This window comes from Pelodiscus sinensis, chromosome 3, assembly GCF_052426305.1.
Source record: "Pelodiscus sinensis isolate ZL-2025 chromosome 3, ASM5242630v1, whole genome shotgun sequence".
NCBI classification, from domain to species: Eukaryota; Metazoa; Chordata; order Testudines; family Trionychidae; genus Pelodiscus; species Pelodiscus sinensis.
The window spans coordinates 156,269,411-156,289,178 of record NC_143054.1 but is presented as its reverse complement, the minus strand read 5'-3'; the positions used below and the strand labels follow the sequence as shown (position 1 = coordinate 156,289,178).

The 19,768-nt window shown below is 44.7% G+C and overlaps 1 long non-coding RNA gene across 1 annotated transcript in view; it reads left to right on the top strand.

Moving 5' to 3' along the window:
- The first annotated feature begins 318 nt into the window (after positions 1-318).
- LOC142828028 (uncharacterized) overlaps positions 319-19,768 on the top strand; it is a 68,854-nt gene continuing 49,404 nt past the window's right edge. The window contains exon 1 of the long non-coding RNA XR_012902942.2: positions 319-623. This is a non-coding gene — a long non-coding RNA (uncharacterized LOC142828028). The remainder of the gene's footprint in view (positions 624-19,768) is intronic.

Genomic DNA, 19,768 nt, shown 5'->3' with positions numbered 1-19,768 from the left:
CATGAGAGATCTTTTGGCCCAATCCTCCAATTTTTTTAGTTCACTCTGGATCCTATGTACACTCCATCGTATCTACCTCTCCCCCAGCTTAGTGTCATCCACAAACTTGCTGAGGGTGCAATCCATCCCCTCATCCAGGTCATTAATAAAGATGTTGAACAAAACCATCCCTAGAACCAATCCTTGGGGCACTCCGCTTGAAACCGACCACCAACCAGACATCGAACCACTGATCAATATCCATTGGGTCCCACCATCTAGCCAGCTTTCTATCCACCTTATACTCTGTTTATCCAATCCATAGTTCCTTAACTGTACATCACTGTATGACAGCATAATGGGGATTCGAAGCCAGAGGCCTTTAACCTTGTATGTATGAGGTTGATGCACTTTGAGTTTTTCATTTTGGATGTTTAATTCTGCTCCTCTTTGATGTTTAGAAATAACTCCAGAGAAAACAACCACACTGGATATATTTTTCTTTTTAATATGTCAACAGATGATTATTTTATTTTCAGTGCATCCATGAACAAAATTAATATGAGGAGGCCTGAGGGTTGGCTGCTCTGCAGTATGCCTTTAAAATATCTCCACTCTGATAGCCATATGAGTCATCTTTCAAGGTCAGTATCCTGTTCACTCCAGCTGGTCTTTAAATAGTCCTTTTATAGGGCACATCAGTATCATAAAAGTAATCACCTGTGGGTAATGAAGGGCAAGCTGGCAAGCATGTAATCTAGGCATTTGTGTTCTTTTTTCATTACCGTGGTCTTATTTGTTTCCATGCACCTTCTAAGTCATAGACAGTTCCAGCTCGGGAGTCTCAGGCTGGAAGCACAGACGAATGACTACCTACATAAATGCTATTGATGCCACTGCTTAACCATCTGGATGGCTGATGTTTCTATATGTAACATCTGGGTAGCCTTAAGACATATTGTCTTCCCTGCAATGCATTCAGCAGTCCTCTTCAAGCCTGCAAGTGTATTCCAGGACATTGCTTTACTGATTCGTTCATCTGCAACATGCTACCACTGTCAAAAGGTCACCTTTCCCATTATAAATATGAAATATGACCTTCCTTTCCAGGGGCTGCCTTGGAGCCATCGCTGTAACATTTCTGGAGAAATTAAAAAGGAGAGAATGAACAGCCACAGCTGTGAGGTGCAATCTTTTTGACAGAGATGCAACAAACAGTTCTGTAATTGTTCAGATGGTGCTACAGTTGGGGTGTTTATTGCTCTGGGTATAGAAAAGCAGATATAATCTCTCTTCTTTACAGTGTCATTTGCTTTCCTATTTGGATGAGCTTTGTGATACTCAGTTCTCCCATAAACAGACCTCTTACAACACAGGAAAACATAAGGAAAAGAGAGCTAGGAATGACCACAGATTGTGCTTTTATGTGGTTAGAATTGCTGAAAAATTAATTTCCTTCCAATATTTTCATGCTGAGTACATTTGTCTTCATGGAAAGGAGACGATCTTATTGGGGCATCAAAATGACTAGAGAAAGCAATGTTTAAGCAAATGAACAACATAACTGAGAAACAAAAGCATAATGACCTTTCCCCCTCAGAGTGCAAAAAGCAACATAACTAGAGAAAATCTTGACAAAATATATTTGTAAAAAGTTTTGTTATCACTGGCATAATATAGGTCTCTAAAACAACATTTAGAAGGTGCTGAAGTTCTCTATGCACAACATTGGTGTAACATGGGCAATGTTTCCCTCCAAGCTACCCTACTCCTGATGGCAAGACAATGAAAGACAAGATAATGACGCTGTCAATCCTTGGAATGATAAGGTCAAAGAGGATGTTTACTGTGGTGCATTTTTTTGACAAGGACACCAATGGTAACTGGACCAATACCACCAACTTTTAGTCAGCACCAGTTAGAACTAGATTTCAACAAGCACCACGAAGGTGAACAATTCTAGTATAATCCCCTGTTCCTCAACTCTTCTGCCCAGACAGTCTTTTGAAATAAGGAGTCTTGTTATGTCATTCTAGCTAAGTTTCTTCTTTAAATTTCCCTAGTCTCTGTTGTTTAGTTATCTAAATGGTCAGTGATAATACGTGTGGTAAGACTTTCCTGTAGCCAGCCTGCTGACTGATAAGTGAGGTGTATAACTCAAGGTGCTGGAAACTTTCAGAACTTGTCCCAGCACCAGAGTACAGTATGCTGTGTAGTTTAGTTTGCAGTGTTTCAAGGAACTTTCACATTGCTCTGTCATGCAGACATTGCTGTATAAATGCTCTGCCAGTGTTGAGTTTTCCTTTCACTGCCATTCCCATTTAATAAAATTATGCAAAGTAAAATTATGCACTAAGTATTTACAACAGATATTAATGAAACATAATTTGGTGAACCTACCAGATTCTCTCTTGGGTACAATAATCCCAACCACCTTCATGCAAATTTAATACCATCTTTTTGGAGCGTGGAGGGAAACCCCAGACAGGCTCAAGCTATACAACTTAGAACCAGATTTTGCTCTCTTATCCTTCCACTTAAAAAAAAAAAAAAAAAAAAAAAAAAAAGTTTGGAGGTGCTGAAATGGAAGGGTTTGGTTTAATCCATTGCAGAGCTGCAACATTTGGATCTGGCTCTTGATTTGGGTTCAGAACTTCTTCCTCCCATCTATTTAAGCCAAAGTGGTGTGTTCATAACTGTGAAATTCTGTGCTTCTCCCTGTGGTATTTGAGTGTCAATAAAAGGACACAGAGCTAGGATCAGGCCGAAAGTCTGTATTCTCTGCTCTTCTCTAATACTGTGCTTTCAAAGGACAGTTAATTTCTTCCACGTTAAAACTGTTTTTAAATATTAAGTGATGCACTAGAGTAAGCTGGGACGTATTGCTGGGCCACACCAGGAAAATTTTATTTTGAGACAGTTGTGGCAAAGAGATGGTGTAACAGGCCGGCAATTCTTGCCTGGAAGCCTCTCCCTTTTAGTAGGTGATGATCTTGATGGGAAGTGTTAAGTGGGCTTTGCTGACTCACTGATGCAGCTGATTCATTATCTCATTCATAAATACGAGACTTAGGACGAGCTCTTGGGCAGATGAGTGAGTGTGGGTTTGGGACAGATAGTCTGGTGAGGGGGAGTTAAGTCATAGGGGCCGCTAGGGAGATTGGGAGGTTGGAAGTACATGTGGTATTTATTTTCTATGTGGATGCGTTTGGTAGAGCACTCTCAATGTATATATTGAACTGGCTCTGTGAGTGTATAGGATTTGTTACGGCTGTCACCGAGGTGTGGGGAGTCTCTGCACCCTGCATCCCCATTCACAGCCAAATGCGACTCTCAGCCAGGACGTAGACCCGAAGGTTTATTAGTCAACGGGGACACAGTGTAGAACAGATTTGTCAGCACAGTACCCAGAAGCAGCCAGTATACTCCATCCTAGAGAGAGGGGGCTCAGGGCCAAAGGCATCCCAAGCAAGCTGAGACTAAAGGTACGTCTAGACTACATGCTTCTGTTGCCAGAGGCATGTAGATTAGGCTACCAGGCATAGGAAAATGAAGCGACGATTTAAATAATCGCCGCTTCATTTAAATTTACATGGCTGCCGTGCTGAGTCGACAAACAGCTGATCAGCTGTTTGTCAGCTCAGCGCGGTAGTCTGGACGTGCGGGTGTCGACATCAAAGGCATTTGTCGACCACCCAGGTATGCCTCCTGGGATGAGGAAGGGTATTCCTATCGAAGGGTATGTCTACACTACAGCACTAATTCGAAATAGTTAATTCGAACTAAGCTAATTCGAATTAGTGCATATAGACCTAAAAACTAATTTGAATTAGCGTTTTGCTAATTCAAAATAGCATGTCCACATTGAGTGGACCCTGAACCGAAGTTAAGGCTGGCCGGAACCAGTGCCGGCAGGGCATCAGGTTAGGACTTTGTTACCCACCAGCTCTGTGATTCTTGGGGAACCAGAACATGGTCGCCTGTCAGCCTTGTGCTCTTGGGGAGTCAGGGAGTGACATTCATGGAAAACCATCCCCCCCCCCCTCAGGCCTCTGCTAGAATCAAAGACAAAGCAAAGAAAAGGCCGGGGAAGACACACCTAAACTGCTTCAGACAAGGGTGATACAATTAAGGAAACACCCCAACCTCATTTACATTAAAGATGGAACAGAGGGACATCTCATTAGCATACAGAATGGAGAGCAGCTCTTCCAAGGCAGGAACCGCACTGAACTATGGGACACCGAAAGCAGAGAAGCACTGCCTGATGGGAAATCCCTGCTCCAGATGCTAATGAACCTAAGCCTGCTCACACCCAAATTAGTCATTATCAGACCAATTCTAGTAATGATCCTATTGACATCTAAAATACTGAAACTGCCTAGTTGCATTGTGAGCTCGTTCAAGGAACATCGCCCATAACCAGGTGTGATCAGTCTCTATTGTCTCTCCTCTTTCTCTTTGAACTATCTCTATAAAACTCCTATCCTTGCCCCAAGAAAACTGTTCTGATACCTGGACTTAAACTGCATCAGTTCCATTGAGACTTCTTCATCTCCTGTCTGATCGTGCTGGGGGCTCTGTTCTGCTTCTCTCCTGCCCTCTGGACCCCCGGCTACCATCATCATCTGGGAACCCCGATCAGTGCAAGCTCCGTGGAGTGGTGAGGTCTCTCTCTCTCTCTCTTTCTCTCTCTCAACTCTCTCTCTAAGCATAGCCTCCTGACCCTGCCCTGTGTAAACTGTTATATGGTTACCTAACATTTGTAATCAGCTTCAGTTTAGATTTAATATTGTAATTGTTAGATTTAATATTGTAACTGTTTGATATCTATTCACTACTCAGAAATAAATCACTTTCATTGTTAAACTGGTTGCTTCTCTCTCTTTCTTTCTCTTTTGCTCACTCTTCCTTAAGGGGTGTTGTTTTGGCTTCCCCATTCGCTCTGCAACAACGCTTCTTGTACCCAAGCAAAAGATCCCTGTAGTGCCCAAAATCCTGTGGGGTTTGCTCATCGTGTGGTTTACCAGTGAATGACTGTGGTGTGAAAGTGGGGCTAGGGGGTGCTGAACCTGGGGCTTATGAGGATGGCAGCTTAAAGTGCTGTTTAATCCAGCCCACGGAGTCCAAAGGCACATGAGGGTGCAGTGTGGCATTGCTGTGAAACCCAGCCAGCTGAGTCCAGGGACATATGAGGGGGTCAGCTTGTGAGTGCTGAGTACCCAGTCCTCTCAGACGTGCTCTGATTAGTGGGTGTGAGTGTCTGTGTGTGTTGCTAAGGTGGGAAGAACCCCATTCTGAGGAACCTAGTTCCTGCAGGAGAGCTCCAGTGGGAGGGGGAATTGGCAGCAGGGAGAATTCAGCTCCATATGAGAGCCAAAGTAAGCACCAACAGCACACTGATAGAACTGTTAACCTTTCCCCAGTCCCATAAGGGTAACCCTGATAAATGAGCATACCCCAGAGTATTGGGCAAATCTGGTAACAAATTGGTGGAGGAACGTGGGCAGCACGTGATCCTGATCACGGGGTACTTGTTGAGTAGTTGCTGCAGAGTGGGGAAACTGAGGCACAGGTTTTTTTTTGTTTCCTCTTTTCTCTTTCCTTTTTGTTGTTGTTGTTGTCTTTTAGTGAGCTGCTTCTATCATTTCTATAGACTACTTGGTAAAGTTCTGAGTAGTTGCTCCAGAGTGGGGAAACTGAGGCAGCGGCCTGAGTCAGTTTTTTTTTCTATTTTTTTTTAATCCTTTTATTGAGCTCCTTGTATTATTCACATAGAATACTTGAAAAAGTTCTGAACTATGCTTGGAATTATTGTAGCTGAACTGTGCTTGGAATTAATGTGGTAACTGGTCAGAATTGTGCTTGGAATTATTGTAGAATTATTGCAGAGTTGTGCAAATAGGAATTAATGTGGTAAAGTTTCTGAATTGTGCTTGGAATTTTTGTAGAACTGGAACTAGGAATTAATGTGGTAAAGTTTCTGAATTGTGCTTGGAATTTTTGTAGCTGAACTATGCTTGGAATTATTGTAGAACTGTGCATTTAGGAATTTTTGTAGAACTGGAACTAGGAATTAATGTTGTAACAGTTCTGAATTGTGCTTGGAATTATTGTGGGACTGTGCAATTGAAAGTTAAATATTGGGCTTGAAAGTAAATGTTTATGAGTTATATTGACTGCAGGTAAAAGATAACTAGTGAAATAAGGAAAGTAGAGATGTCTGAGAGAATCCCTTTGGCTGCTCGCTTGAGACAGGAGAAAACCAATAGGTTAGAGAGATGGGTAATGAAGAAGGGGAAATGTCCCTGGGAAAGAGGATGTTTTAAGGGTGTGGATCCCCTGCTTGAAGCAAGTTTGAGCTTTGAGCAATACTGCACAACCATTAAACCACGAGGTAGTGCAAAAGATGCAGCTGCTGCATGGGCATTATTTTATGCATGTCTGGACATGGCCGAAATGGTAAAGGGAAGGCAGGAACTGGAGCTGGAGAAAAAGCAGTTACAACAGTGTTTGGATAAAAGTGAGATGGATGGATGTGAATTTATAGCAGAAAAGCTTAAAATGGTGACTTTACTTAGAAATATGCAAGAGGAAAGGGACAAGGCCAATATGGCTGCAGAACAGTACAGAAAAGAGTTGTCTCACACTAAAATGTTGTTAGAGGAAGCACGAGCAGCAACTCGCTTTCTAGCAGATGAAAACAAGGCAGCTAAGGCAGCAGCCAGCCATCAGAAGTGTGAGGCAGAGATCAGTAAACTACATGCCCAACTTAGTGCCCATAAGGGGGTGGTAGCAGCTGTAAGGTTAAGAGAGGACTGTGATTGGGAACCCCCTACAAAAATAGAAATACTCCCTGATACTGAACCCCAAGCCCCATTTAACCCCCAGTGGTCTCACAGGCACAATGTTGCCCCTGTTTCCACAAGGGAAGTTAAACACATAGTTGCAGGAACTGACCTTCCCACAACAGAGCTAGTCACCGATGTAACAAGGTGGTCTCCTAGCCAGGCCAAGGCTATTGCTGAGAGGCTGGGACCACTGAACGGTGACACAGCTGTGGCATGGATGGCTCGCATTTGGCAAATGTACCCCTCTGCTGATGGCATGGACCTTACCCAGTTGGCTCAGTTATGTGCTTCTCCTGGTGATGCAGATGCTCTGGACATAGGCATAGGTTCATGGGAGCGGACTGCCCCTGGGCCCCGGGAATGGATGATAAGTGCTCTCAAAATATTACTGCCTGCTTCTTCCCTTAAAAAACTCTATATTCTGGAAGAGCAGAAACCTGGAGAGGCCCCTGAAGCTTACCTAATTCGCAAAAAGATGCTGGCAGCTCTCTCTGATTCATTGCCCCAGACAGAAGAGAACGGAATTATCACTTACCAGTATCAGGGACATGAATTGGTACAGAGCACATATGCAGGTCTAAATTCCCAGACAAAAATGACCATGGGGGCTGTGGATTTGGAACACCTTACATGGAATGAGCTAGTGGCAAAAATTAAACAGGTAGGAGATTTGTTAAGAGAGACTGGTGTTTTAAAAAAACAGATCAGCAGAAAGACTAACTGTGAGCCTGTACAGGCTATTACTTTTGCAAATAATGGTCCCCATTCTGCCAGTCGCACTCCCAGTGGTAGTCCCCCTACTTCCCACCGTATTGGGCAGCGCCGACCCAAGGAGACCCTTAGGAATGTGATCTGGATGGAGCTAGTAAAGTTAGGGGAAGACATGAGAAAATATGATCGCCAGCCCCTCAGCACTCTAATTAATGCTTTGTCTCAGGTTACACGGAGAACAGAGTTGATGGAGGGAGCTCCACCTCGGCCCACTGCTCCAGTGAGGAGTGAGTCCCCAACACTCACTCCCTGTCAAAACCAGAATCCTGCCTCCTCTTCTGAGTGCAGGCTTTCAAGGGAGTCAGCTGATCAATAGGGGTGCCCTGTTCCCCGTGGGCCTCCCCAGCTGATTGCAAGACTTCATTGTGACAGGTGGGGGAGACCAACTGTAAGGGCTACAGTGGGGAATCCAGGGACGTTAGCCCAGCTGCTAGTGGACACAGGAGCCTCAGTAAACATTCTGAGTCCTCGGTGGATCTCGGGAGGGAGACCCACCACTAAACAGGCTCAGCTCAGTGGGTGTGGGGGAGAAATCCAGGAAGCACCTGTTTGGCAGGATGGTCCCTTGCTAGTGGACAGACTACAGGGACAAGTAGAATGCTGTGCTCAGGAGGGAAAGGACATGGAAAGAACTGGAGACACTTGGGTGATTCACACCAAGGGGCATCAGAAAAATCCCTCAGAGGAAGCACACGGGAACAACAGAGCTGATGCCTTAGCCAAAGCTGCTGCTATCAGTGACCATACCAAAGACACAGACCAGGTGGAACAAACAGAGGCAGGAACTACTCAGGGAAAACCTTTAGGCCACGGAATAGATGCCTTAGAGTTAGGTACTTTTCAAGATGGGGATACAGAAATTCAGTCCTTAGCCAGGAAAAGGAAAGATCACACAGGAAAATCCAGGATGGAGCAGGTTGAAGATGTCTGGTGGGCAGAGGGTGCAGGCAGTGAAAGGCACTGGATAGTCCCCAACCAGATACAGTGGGACCTGATTCAATTTGTGCATGATCAGGGACATAAAGGGAAACAAGACAAAAAAGTACATTGGGGAAAACCTCTGGTAGTATGGGAATTAGGCCAACCAGTAATGTACAGAAAGTTTTCAGCAAAACAGCATTCTCTGACACACACCCTCTGCAGGATTGTGAATTGGGCTAGCCCCAGTGTTGACCAGGTAGAAATTCTGAATTGGAAAAATGGGAAACCCTGGCAGAAATGGTTTCATTCTTCACAAATCAAAGAGTGGAAAGATAAACCACCTGACCTGCAAGGAATAGCATAACTGACTTCTCCACCCTGCCAGCCACCCTTCTTGACTAGCAAGAAGGAACAGCTTGGGGCTGTTAAAAAAAACAAACAAAAAAAAAAAACACATGTCAGCTAGGCTTGTCAGTGCCTACCCTGATGCTGAAGCAGGAACAGGCCAAAGAAGTCCTGGACTTATTATGGCCATTCTTATATAGGCCACTATTTCATGTTCACTCTTTAATAATAATTCCCGATTCTCCCCGTATATACGGGGGGAGTGTGGAGTTTGTTTTCTCTTTTCTGCCCTTTTACAGATCCTGAACAAGAGCCATGACAGCCCACTGTTGCCCCAGCACTATGCTGGCCCTAAGTATCTGGAGTCTGATGCTACCCAAGCTCTATGCTGGACCTGTGATCCCCCTGAATCTATGGAGGTGCCTGCCTGCTGAAATGGGAGCCACGCCCCGGCCCTGCAGTGTCACTATCAATTCCATGCTATTGGCAACTCCTCAGGGTACTCCTGGGAAAGTATGGCCAATTGTACACAGGTTGCCACTGGAAAGTCACTCAAGTTTTGCTATGAAACTAAGACCACGCCAGACTCCATCCCCTTATTCTGTAAGTTGTTGTGGTCTTGAAAGGGACACCTACCATCTGATGCCACTAATGACAGCCTTCCAGGTGGTGAAAGGTACTGAATAATCCTGGTTTCTTCAGAAGTTTGGGTACCAGCCATGCCCTTGCATGTCATCATTGTCACTGGCATCCAGACACCTCCATTACCCGCAATGGAGTTGCAGCGGTCTCTAATCACACCCACTGGCAAGAATATCACACGGTCCCTTGTAAACTGGGAACCACTGAACTGGACTGTAGCGGGGCATGACCTGATTCAGCAAGGTCCCCCAAACGGGGTTGTGGAGACCAAGCATTGGAGGAACATGATTGTTTCTTCCCACAACTGGGAAATAAAATCTCACTGTTCCTTTGATGTTATCTAGAAAGATGGGTTTGTTATTGTCTATTGTTAAAGCATGTGTGCGTGTAAAAACAAGATTGTACTAATTACATTTGTAATTATTGTACTATTGTATTAATTAATGGACATTGGATCCAACTCATGGTGCCTTACATTAATCGCAATTTCTGTGATATAACTACAATTGTTAGCTGCGATAGCAAGTTTACTGTGCCTATATGGACTGTACAGCATCTCAAAGCCTACCCTGAGTTATACAAAGAGCTCTCTCCCATTGCACTGGGAATGGGTCTCAATGTTATTAAGGTACTATTAAATCATCCCTCCTTACAGCATGAGCTTCAGAAGCTCCAAACTCTGGAGATCTCTAGGCTAGCAGCTACAGCTGCAGACACAGGCCATCACTCCTGGTGGGAGACATTGCTTGGGTGGAGCCCCAGTGCAACTGGTCTTTTAAATATTATGCTTCACCCCATTGTGGTGATCATTGGTTTCCAAATTATACTAGTAATTGGTCTGATTCTACTGGTTTGCTGGATCCAACGACTGATGCAACAACTACAATGGATTGAAGACCAAACTCACTATCATGGACTAAGGATGTGATGGGGATACTTGCTCAGCGCAAGCACCCCATCAACGGGGGGACTTGTTACCCACCAGCTCTGTGATTCTTGGGGAACCAGAACATGGTCGCCTGTCAGCCTTGTGCTCTTGGGGAGTCAGGGAGTGACATTCATGGAAAACCATCCCCCCCCCCCTCAGGCCTCTGCTAGAATCAAAGACAAAGCAAAGAAAAGGCCGGGGAAGACACACCTAAACTGCTTCAGACAAGGGTGATACAATTAAGGAAACACCCCAACCTCATTTACATTAAAGATGGAACAGAGGGACATCTCATTAGCATACAGAATGGAGAGCAGCTCTTCCAAGGCAGGAACCGCACTGAACTATGGGACACCGAAAGCAGAGAAGCACTGCCTGATGGGAAATCCCTGCTCCAGATGCTAATGAACCTAAGCCTGCTCACACCCAAATTAGTCATTATCAGACCAATTCTAGTAATGATCCTATTGACATCTAAAATACTGAAACTGCCTAGTTGCATTGTGAGCTCGTTCAAGGAACATCGCCCATAACCAGGTGTGATCAGTCTCTATTGTCTCTCCTCTTTCTCTTTGAACTATCTCTATAAAACTCCTATCCTTGCCCCAAGAAAACTGTTCTGATACCTGGACTTAAACTGCATCAGTTCCATTGAGACTTCTTCATCTCCTGTCTGATCGTGCTGGGGGCTCTGTTCTGCTTCTCTCCTGCCCTCTGGACCCCCGGCTACCATCATCATCTGGGAACCCCGATCAGTGCAAGCTCCGTGGAGTGGTGAGGTCTCTCTCTCTCTCTCTTTCTCTCTCTCAACTCTCTCTCTAAGCATAGCCTCCTGACCCTGCCCTGTGTAAACTGTTATATGGTTACCTAACATTTGTAATCAGCTTCAGTTTAGATTTAATATTGTAATTGTTAGATTTAATATTGTAACTGTTTGATATCTATTCACTACTCAGAAATAAATCACTTTCATTGTTAAACTGGTTGCTTCTCTCTCTTTCTTTCTCTTTTGCTCACTCTTCCTTAAGGGGTGTTGTTTTGGCTTCCCCATTCGCTCTGCAACAACGCTTCTTGTACCCAAGCAAAAGATCCCTGTAGTGCCCAAAATCCTGTGGGGTTTGCTCATCGTGTGGTTTACCAGTGAATGACTGTGGTGTGAAAGTGGGGCTAGGGGGTGCTGAACCTGGGGCTTATGAGGATGGCAGCTTAAAGTGCTGTTTAATCCAGCCCACGGAGTCCAAAGGCACATGAGGGTGCAGTGTGGCATTGCTGTGAAACCCAGCCAGCTGAGTCCAGGGACATATGAGGGGGTCAGCTTGTGAGTGCTGAGTACCCAGTCCTCTCAGACGTGCTCTGATTAGTGGGTGTGAGTGTCTGTGTGTGTTGCTAAGGTGGGAAGAACCCCATTCTGAGGAACCTAGTTCCTGCAGGAGAGCTCCAGTGGGAGGGGGAATTGGCAGCAGGGAGAATTCAGCTCCATATGAGAGCCAAAGTAAGCACCAACAGCACACTGATAGAACTGTTAACCTTTCCCCAGTCCCATAAGGGTAACCCTGATAAATGAGCATACCCCAGAGTATTGGGCAAATCTGGTAACAACTTGGAGTGTGGAGCTGCTGCCTCAGGCTAGACGAGGTCTGTTCTTAAAGGGACCTGACCCCCACCCCAGACAGACAGTTCTCAGGGTTCCCCGCTTGCTTGTCTAACTCGATGAGGGACAGCAAAGCAGTCCTGTCTTGGAGTGCCCTGAGTGCACTTGCCTCAGGCTGCCATCTGGGGGAGTCAATTGGGGGGCTGTCAGGATCCAGGAGGCCCTGCAGGAGAGCTTCCACCCCGAGGAGCCTGCAGAGCCACCCCAGTCCTCCCCATCGGGGGCTCGTGCCCCATTCCTCCCTCAAGTCCATCCACTTAACCCTCTCTAGCCCCCCTTCCTGATGTACAAAATAAAGGACACGTGTGTTCAAAAATAGAAACTCTCTTTATTTAACAAAACTGGGGGGGGGGGGAGCGATTAACCTCTGGGGAGACTGGGAAAAGGAGGTGGGAGAGGGGAAGAGAGAGGGGGGAAGAGGGGAGGGGGAAACCTGGGAGGAGGGAGCTGGAAGGGAGAAGCCAGGGGAACAAGGAGGAGGGAAAGTATAAAACTATGGTATGCCATATCTTCAGTACTGTGTACAGATGTGGTCTCCTCGCCTCAAAAAAGATATTTTGGCCTTGGAAAGGGTTCAGAAAAGGGCAACTACAATGATTAGGGGTTTGGAACAGGTCCCATTTGAAGAGAGGCTAAAGAGACTGGGACTTTTCAGTCCCAGAAAAGAGGAGACTGAGGGGGTATATGATAGAGGTCTATAAAAGCATGAGTGGTGTGGAGAGAGTGAATAAAGAAAAGTTCTTCATTAGTTCCCATAATAGAAGGACTAGAGGACACCAAATGAAATGAATGGACAACAGTTTTAAAACTAATACGCAAAAGTTCTTCTTCACACAGCACATAGTCAACCTGTGGAACTCCTTGCCACAGGAGGCAGTAAAGGCTAGAACTATAACAGAGTTTAAAGAGAAGTTAGATAAATTAATGGAGGTTGGGGCCATGGAGTGCTATTAGCCAGGGGGTAGGAATGGTGTCCCTGGCCTCTGTTTGTGGAAGGCTGGAGATGGATGGCACAAGACAAATTGCTTGGTAATTGTCTTTGGTCCATCCCCTCTGGGGTACCTGGTGCTGTCCACTGTTGGCAGACAGGCTACTGGACTAGATGGACCTTTGGTCTGACCCAGTACGGCCATTCTTATGTTCTTATGTTCTAAGCTCAGGGCTCAGTGTTGGTGGTCTCACTAGACCAACTTGATTTTCATGCAAACCTGCTCCTGAGTTCGCATGTGGCCTTTGGTGGCCAGGCTGGCAGCTATCCTGCCCTAGACAGCCACATTCCTGTGCCTAGTGCGGAGCTCGTGGACGATGGATGCCTCCCCCCAAACCTCGATGAGGTCCACGATATCCGCACTAGACCAGCCTGGTCCTGGGAAGAGGCGGAGGGCTGGGTGACAGCAGGTGGCTGGCTCATGCCATGCCAGGTGCAGGGTCTGCTGGCTGGGTGCTGGCAGGCTTGCAACTGGCATGGGCACTGTAGCCAGACCGTGCCCCTTTAAGGGCTCCAGGGCCGGGAGGGGGGTAGAAAAGTTTCCCTGGTTTAGCCCAGAGTGGCCACCTGTGCAACCTGGGAAGGGCTAGCCTCCAACTAGTTCTAATTAAGTGGCTACACAGACCTTAATTCAAACTACTTAATTTGAACTAGGCGTTAGTCCTCGTAGAATGAGGTTTACCTAGTTCGAATTAAGCACTCTGCTAGTTCGAACTAGCGGTTTACATGTGTAGCCGCTATTAAAGTTAATTCGAACTAACAGCTGTTAGTTCGAATTAACTTTGTAGTGTAGACATACCCTAAAAGAGATAAGATCCATGACCACCCTGTCTTTGAAATTCCATAGCTGAGGGTCCTATATAATGCTATTAACACACCAGTGTTCTACTGATCCTAACTGAAGTTGTGGATCATGAAGAGAATTGTGGTGGTCAGAACCATAATTTTCATTGGGGGGATGGCTTTAAAGCAAAGAAAGTAAATATCTGGATTCCTCATCTTCTCTCCTAATGCAATAACAAGCAATTTATATTCTGCTGGATAGCTAGTGTCACTCTTATTTTCTCTCTTGTTCTTTTCTTATGTATCTTACAAAAGTAGACAGTAGGGATTTTCTCAGTGCTGTTTTTTAATTTGACCTTCTGATTCAGGAATTTCTACATGTTGTTGTGCTTAAAAATGCAGAAGTATGACCCAAAGCACCACCCACACTCAAATCTCCTAGGTTCATTTGAGACACTTTAGTAAGATTTGATTAAAAGGGGAGTGAAATGGGAAGGTAGAAAATAGTGACTTTTGTGTCATTTTTAGAGGGTTAGAGAAAAGAAACAATGTTCTTTTTGTTGTAGGTGGGGGCAGGGGAGACCAGCAGCAGAGGTGATGTTCCAAAACCTTCACTTTATGAAGATCCTACAGACTGAGCTGCTGAGCAAATTGTATGCAAAATACACCCTGTAATCAGAGCCATCTACCCAAATGCAGAATATGCCTTGCATAGGGCACCCAACAATCTGGGGCACTACTTCATCTTAATGTCCAACACCTGCCTCTTCTTATCCCTATTCTGTGTTTCTGCTTTTTCCAAAGAGGATCTCATTAATTTAAAAGTGAAGAAGCCTGTCAGAGCTATTAGCAGAGCATTAAACCTGTGAAAGAGCCATTCAAACGATAATGAAGCCATTTAATAGGCATTTGCCAACCCCAGGTATATACTGTCAGTTTCTGAATTTACTGTGTTAGTCCACAAGACCTTACTTTAAAATTTGTTCTAAAAATATTTCGCTAGTGCGTGTTGCTGAAGATCATAAAATCACCTCTTTAAAAAGTTGTCATTCCCCCCATCCCCGCCGGCTGCCATCTGACACAGGGGCATCTGCTTAATAGTACCTCATAGGGTTCCATAAATACTAAATTTGGCAGTGTTTGTAATCTCAGCACTCCTCCTTCAACAGCTGTAAATCAGCATAGTTCATAGGTTTCAACGACATGGAGTCATACCAGAGGAATATTTGGCCCACACGGTCACCAGACTCAAACAGACATGTAATTCACTGCACTACAGTCGCACCAGCCTCGGAGAAGATCGTTAGTTCACTTTGTTAGCACAGCAGTTCTCAAACACTGCCCTGGGCTGAAGGCCTGAGGGTTTGGCTTCAGCCCCAGGCCTCAACAAGTGTAACGCTGGTCCTGGTGATTCCATTAAAATGGGATCACAAGCCACTTTGGGATCTCGACCCAGTTTGAGAACCACTGGGCAACAGCCTCCCTGTTGTACTTTCACTGCTGATGCAGTGGCACAGAAGGACTAAACTACATGTGTCAGGCCAGGCAGTGGGAAAGATCTCAGGTAGGTCCCTCATTTACATCAACGCTAGCTAATAAAGGAAGGCCTCCCTTTCACTTGTTAACCAATTGCTCACTCTAGACATGTGTATCAGCTGCTGTTGGAAGCCTCTCGTTGTGTTAACATGGTTGAATTTAATAATGATAGTTAGTGCTTATCCAGACCTTCACCCTATTCAAAGCATCAACATTAAGTAAGTCTCACGAACCCCTTGTGCTGCAACTCAAGTTGTCACTGTTGGAGGCAGGATACAGGTTTAGATGAACCACTGGACTGATCAAGTTCAGTAATTCACTCCATGTTCGAGGATGCAAATTACAGCATAGTAGTTCCTTTTACAGCTGGGGAAGTTGAGATACCGAGAGGCCGTGACTTGCCCAAGATCACACCTAGTCATCGGTGGAGCTGGAAGGAGAATTTGGCAATTTCTGGCACCTAGCCCCAAGAGTCATCCAGTGGCTGCCTCTTGAATGTGAATACAGATAGATGCATGGTCATTTTCCACCACCATCTTCTTTTGTTTTGCAGTCTCTCTTTGAGGTTCACGAGCTCCTCCCTAACTGAGTGCATTACAAATGTGAAGTTGTGTGTATCAACAGTGCAATACACAACTCTTAATAGCAGAAAAAGAGGTTCTGTTTCTATATGTAATGGCATATTTATATGACAAAATATCTCGAAGAACACAGCCTGGCCCTGCACTTAATCAATGGGGAAAGAGAGGCAAACAATTGACAGCTTTAATAAAACTTGCTGTCAGATTCCTGACTTGACCACCAGCAACTGTTTACATGGCCTCCACTTAATTACACTCTTGACATCATTTTCCCTTTCCTTTATTTTATGAAAACATACAGCCTCAGAACAATGCCATGAGGAAATTTAGGCGATACCTTCTAATATGGCTACAGGCTGAATGGCTTGCCCTGATCATGGTTTGCCCTGAACAGATGTGGAAGAGAAAAGCGGAGACCCTGAGTTATGTGCTAGTTACAATTCCAGTCCTTGTGCTCTCTGAGGGCACGGACTGCTCCAGAGTGACTGGCAACAGCGGTGCTAGTCTCCTTCACAGGGGACTGAATGGGGAGGATGAACTCTAGGCCTTGGCACTGCCCTCTTCTTTGCACTGGCCAGGAAGGAGAAGGAGGGGTAGGCTGCACACTGTTAAACCTCTGGCTTACATTCCCATGGGGGGACATCCTGACCACACTGAAGGCAGTGGCAAAGCTCCCACTGATTTCAATGGACCTAGGATTTCATTCAAAGCCCTTGAGGGAAGGACTGACTAGACAAACAGGTTGTGAGTGGCAGGCTATGCTGTCAGTCTGCCGATGCTAGCATGCTGCACATTCACTGTCCATATGGCCCCAGAGCATTTTGACCTACTCTTGGAAACAAGAATAGAATAAGGTGCACCTGGGAACTCTGCATGCACATCAACTTCATCTAGACAAGCCCTTATAGTTGCCTCTTGCTTATGCTGGATTGGACACTTGCATGATTTCATTGACTTCAGTACAGTTACTCTTGAGTTACACCAGTAGCGTGGAAGGAGGCTTAAGAAACAAACTGTCTCTCTGCTATTCAGTAAACATGTAGCTCCAGCAATGGGGGGTAAGAGGTGGGGCGGAGCTCACTTACCAAGCCCATGAATACAGTGGGACCAGTTCAGCTGACACAGACTGAACAGAGAACTATATACGTTGGAAAAAGAGGGTCGGTATGGTTGTGAGATTCCTGATGGAAATAATTGTAGAAGCTGTAGAAACCATTTCATATTTAGCTAGAAGCCATCTTGTATAACAGAAACCATTTCAGCTTTTCTCTTTGGCACATAGACCAGAGTGAACTTTCACCCCGTGAGAAGAGGCCTACAGAATGGGCTATTGGAATGTGTTAATTGGGCTGGTTGGGACAGGAGATGTACTCCCTCGTACCTGTCTGCCATCTTGTTGATAAGACTTTGTTTTTCCAAGTTTAATTGAGGATTTCTGTAATTGGATGCCCTGACGTCAGACTGTTTGGCTAAGGGGATAAAGATACTAGGATTGATTGTATTAGCCAGCCTTACTGGGCCCGGCTCTGCTGGGACCATGTTTGGCTCACTTGGCTTTACTGATCAATAAAGATGTCTGTTTAGCCATGTAAACTGAGTGAGGCTTTTGCTTTGACATAAGTATTCACCTGAGGAAATTCACAGGCAATGCTGTTTAGCTCCCAGAAAGTGCCCCCAATCTGCACTCTACATCAACCAAAAACTTTCAGAAACTTTCCAGACATCCTGGAAACATTAGGAGTCAAGGAGCAGAGAACTTGACCTACAGACATATGCAGGCTCCTTCTCACCAAGATATGCAAACAACACCCCACCAGATGGATCATTAAAAGACAAAGCTCTTTTACCATGACAGGGAGGCTTTAGGAGCCAGCTGGTTGCTATATCTGCAAGAAGGAAGCAACAGCCGCATTGTTACTCGGGTATTTGGAATGTGGTTGGCTTGGCAGCAGTTTATGTTTTGTAGTGTAAATTTCAAAAGCAGGTTATATTTTTCTCTCCATTAAGGAGAGGCAGTTTTTATTCTGTGTAATCAAGTGGCAGAAGGAAATGCTTATGTTCTCGTGTGATTAAATTTCATTCACTTTGTTTCAAGCCCTGTAAAAGATCTGATGCCTGGTTTTTTACCTATTTTCCTGTACTTCAAAGAAAAGGGCACATTTCTGCTGGAGATGGACAAAATGACTTGGCTGAACTGGAATAGAATGGTATTTAGAGGAGAGGTATTTATCTACTTCACATCCTCTGACATCCCTCCAAGGTAGTAGTGAGTGTGAATGCAGATCTCCTCTGCCAAAACAACAGACATTGAATTACTGTCATCCTGCCTTGTGCACCAGATCTGAAAAGACTGGAGGAGAGAATGTGTGTGAAGAATTAGTGGACGCACAGTCGTGTTCCTCATGCTAACGAAGAGACTGGACTTGGTTGTAATTAATACAAAGGGGATACTTTATTGAGATTGACGCATATTGGACTTGTAGTTCATTCTGGCTCTCTAGCTCTCAGACAGACATATTTTAGCATAGTTTATCTAGTGATGCCACACAAGAGAAGAAATACTGGCCCTACTAGAGTTGATGGCAAAACTTCCAATGTCTTTAAAAGGTCTGGATCTTGTCCAGAGTCTCTGTAAGTCCTGTCCAGGACTAAATAGTCGGGGGGGGGGGGGGTACCTCTTGATTAGAGATGGTTGGGCATTTTCCAACAAAAACATTTTTTCACCAGAAAATGTCAGTTTCTGAAAATGAAAACTTTGTGTGTGAAATAGTTGGTTTTGATGAGTCTCCTGATTCAACAATTATCTGCAAGTAAAAAAGAGTATAGAAATGTCTCATTTTTATACAGTTCTTGCCAGATGAAAAGAGTTTGTTTTTTCCATTTTGAAGGGATTGTGTTCTTAGAAAGTTTAAAAATTCAAAATATTTTAAAAGGTTGAAATAAAAAAAACCCTCGGAATTATCAAAGCAATATGTTTCATTTGCCAATGGGGGGAAAAAATCAGTCTTGAAACAGGATGGAAAGTTAAAAAACATTCAGGGTTTATCTAGACTGCAAGGCTATTTCGGGATACCTCTGGTATCCCAAAATAGCTACCCCGCGTCCAAGGAATGCGTCCGCTATTTTGAAATAATTTTTGAAATAGCAGTCACGATATTTCAGCATCCCGGTAAACCTTGTTCCACAAGGAATAAGGGATGTCTCAAAATAGTGCTTTATTTCTAAATTTGGCACCATGTTGATGTGCCAAATTTCAAAATAGCCTATTTTGGAATAAAATCTAAATAAGAAACGCAATTTGCATAGTGCAAATTGCGTATCTTATTTTGATTTTAGGGTGCAGTCTAGATGTACTCTCACAGTGTGAAAATTGCTCCTCCCCAACTCTGCTCTGGATTATACTGCAAGTAGTTTTCAGTGAGGGGCTTACCAGTATTTCAACAATGGTGGTACTTCTTTCACAAAAAACGTCCTCCTGAGATGGAGGTGCAATGGGAAAGCTGTGCAGGGACAGAGAAATCTACGTTAGTTGTTTTCATGAGTTATAAGGCCAAAAGGAACCACTGTGATCATCTATTCTGGCCTCCTGTAAAACAGAGATCATAGGAATTCCATCAATTCGAACTTCTTTGACTTATAGGATGGCTTTTAGGAACCCCCCTCCCCCCACATACTCTTGATTTAAAAATTGCCAGGGATTGGCACATTAATCCTGCCTGCTACAGATCCTCTGAAGTGCTTGCTTCAAGGCGCTGCACCAATTTCCCATCTTTCTCTGCAAAGTCTAGCCAC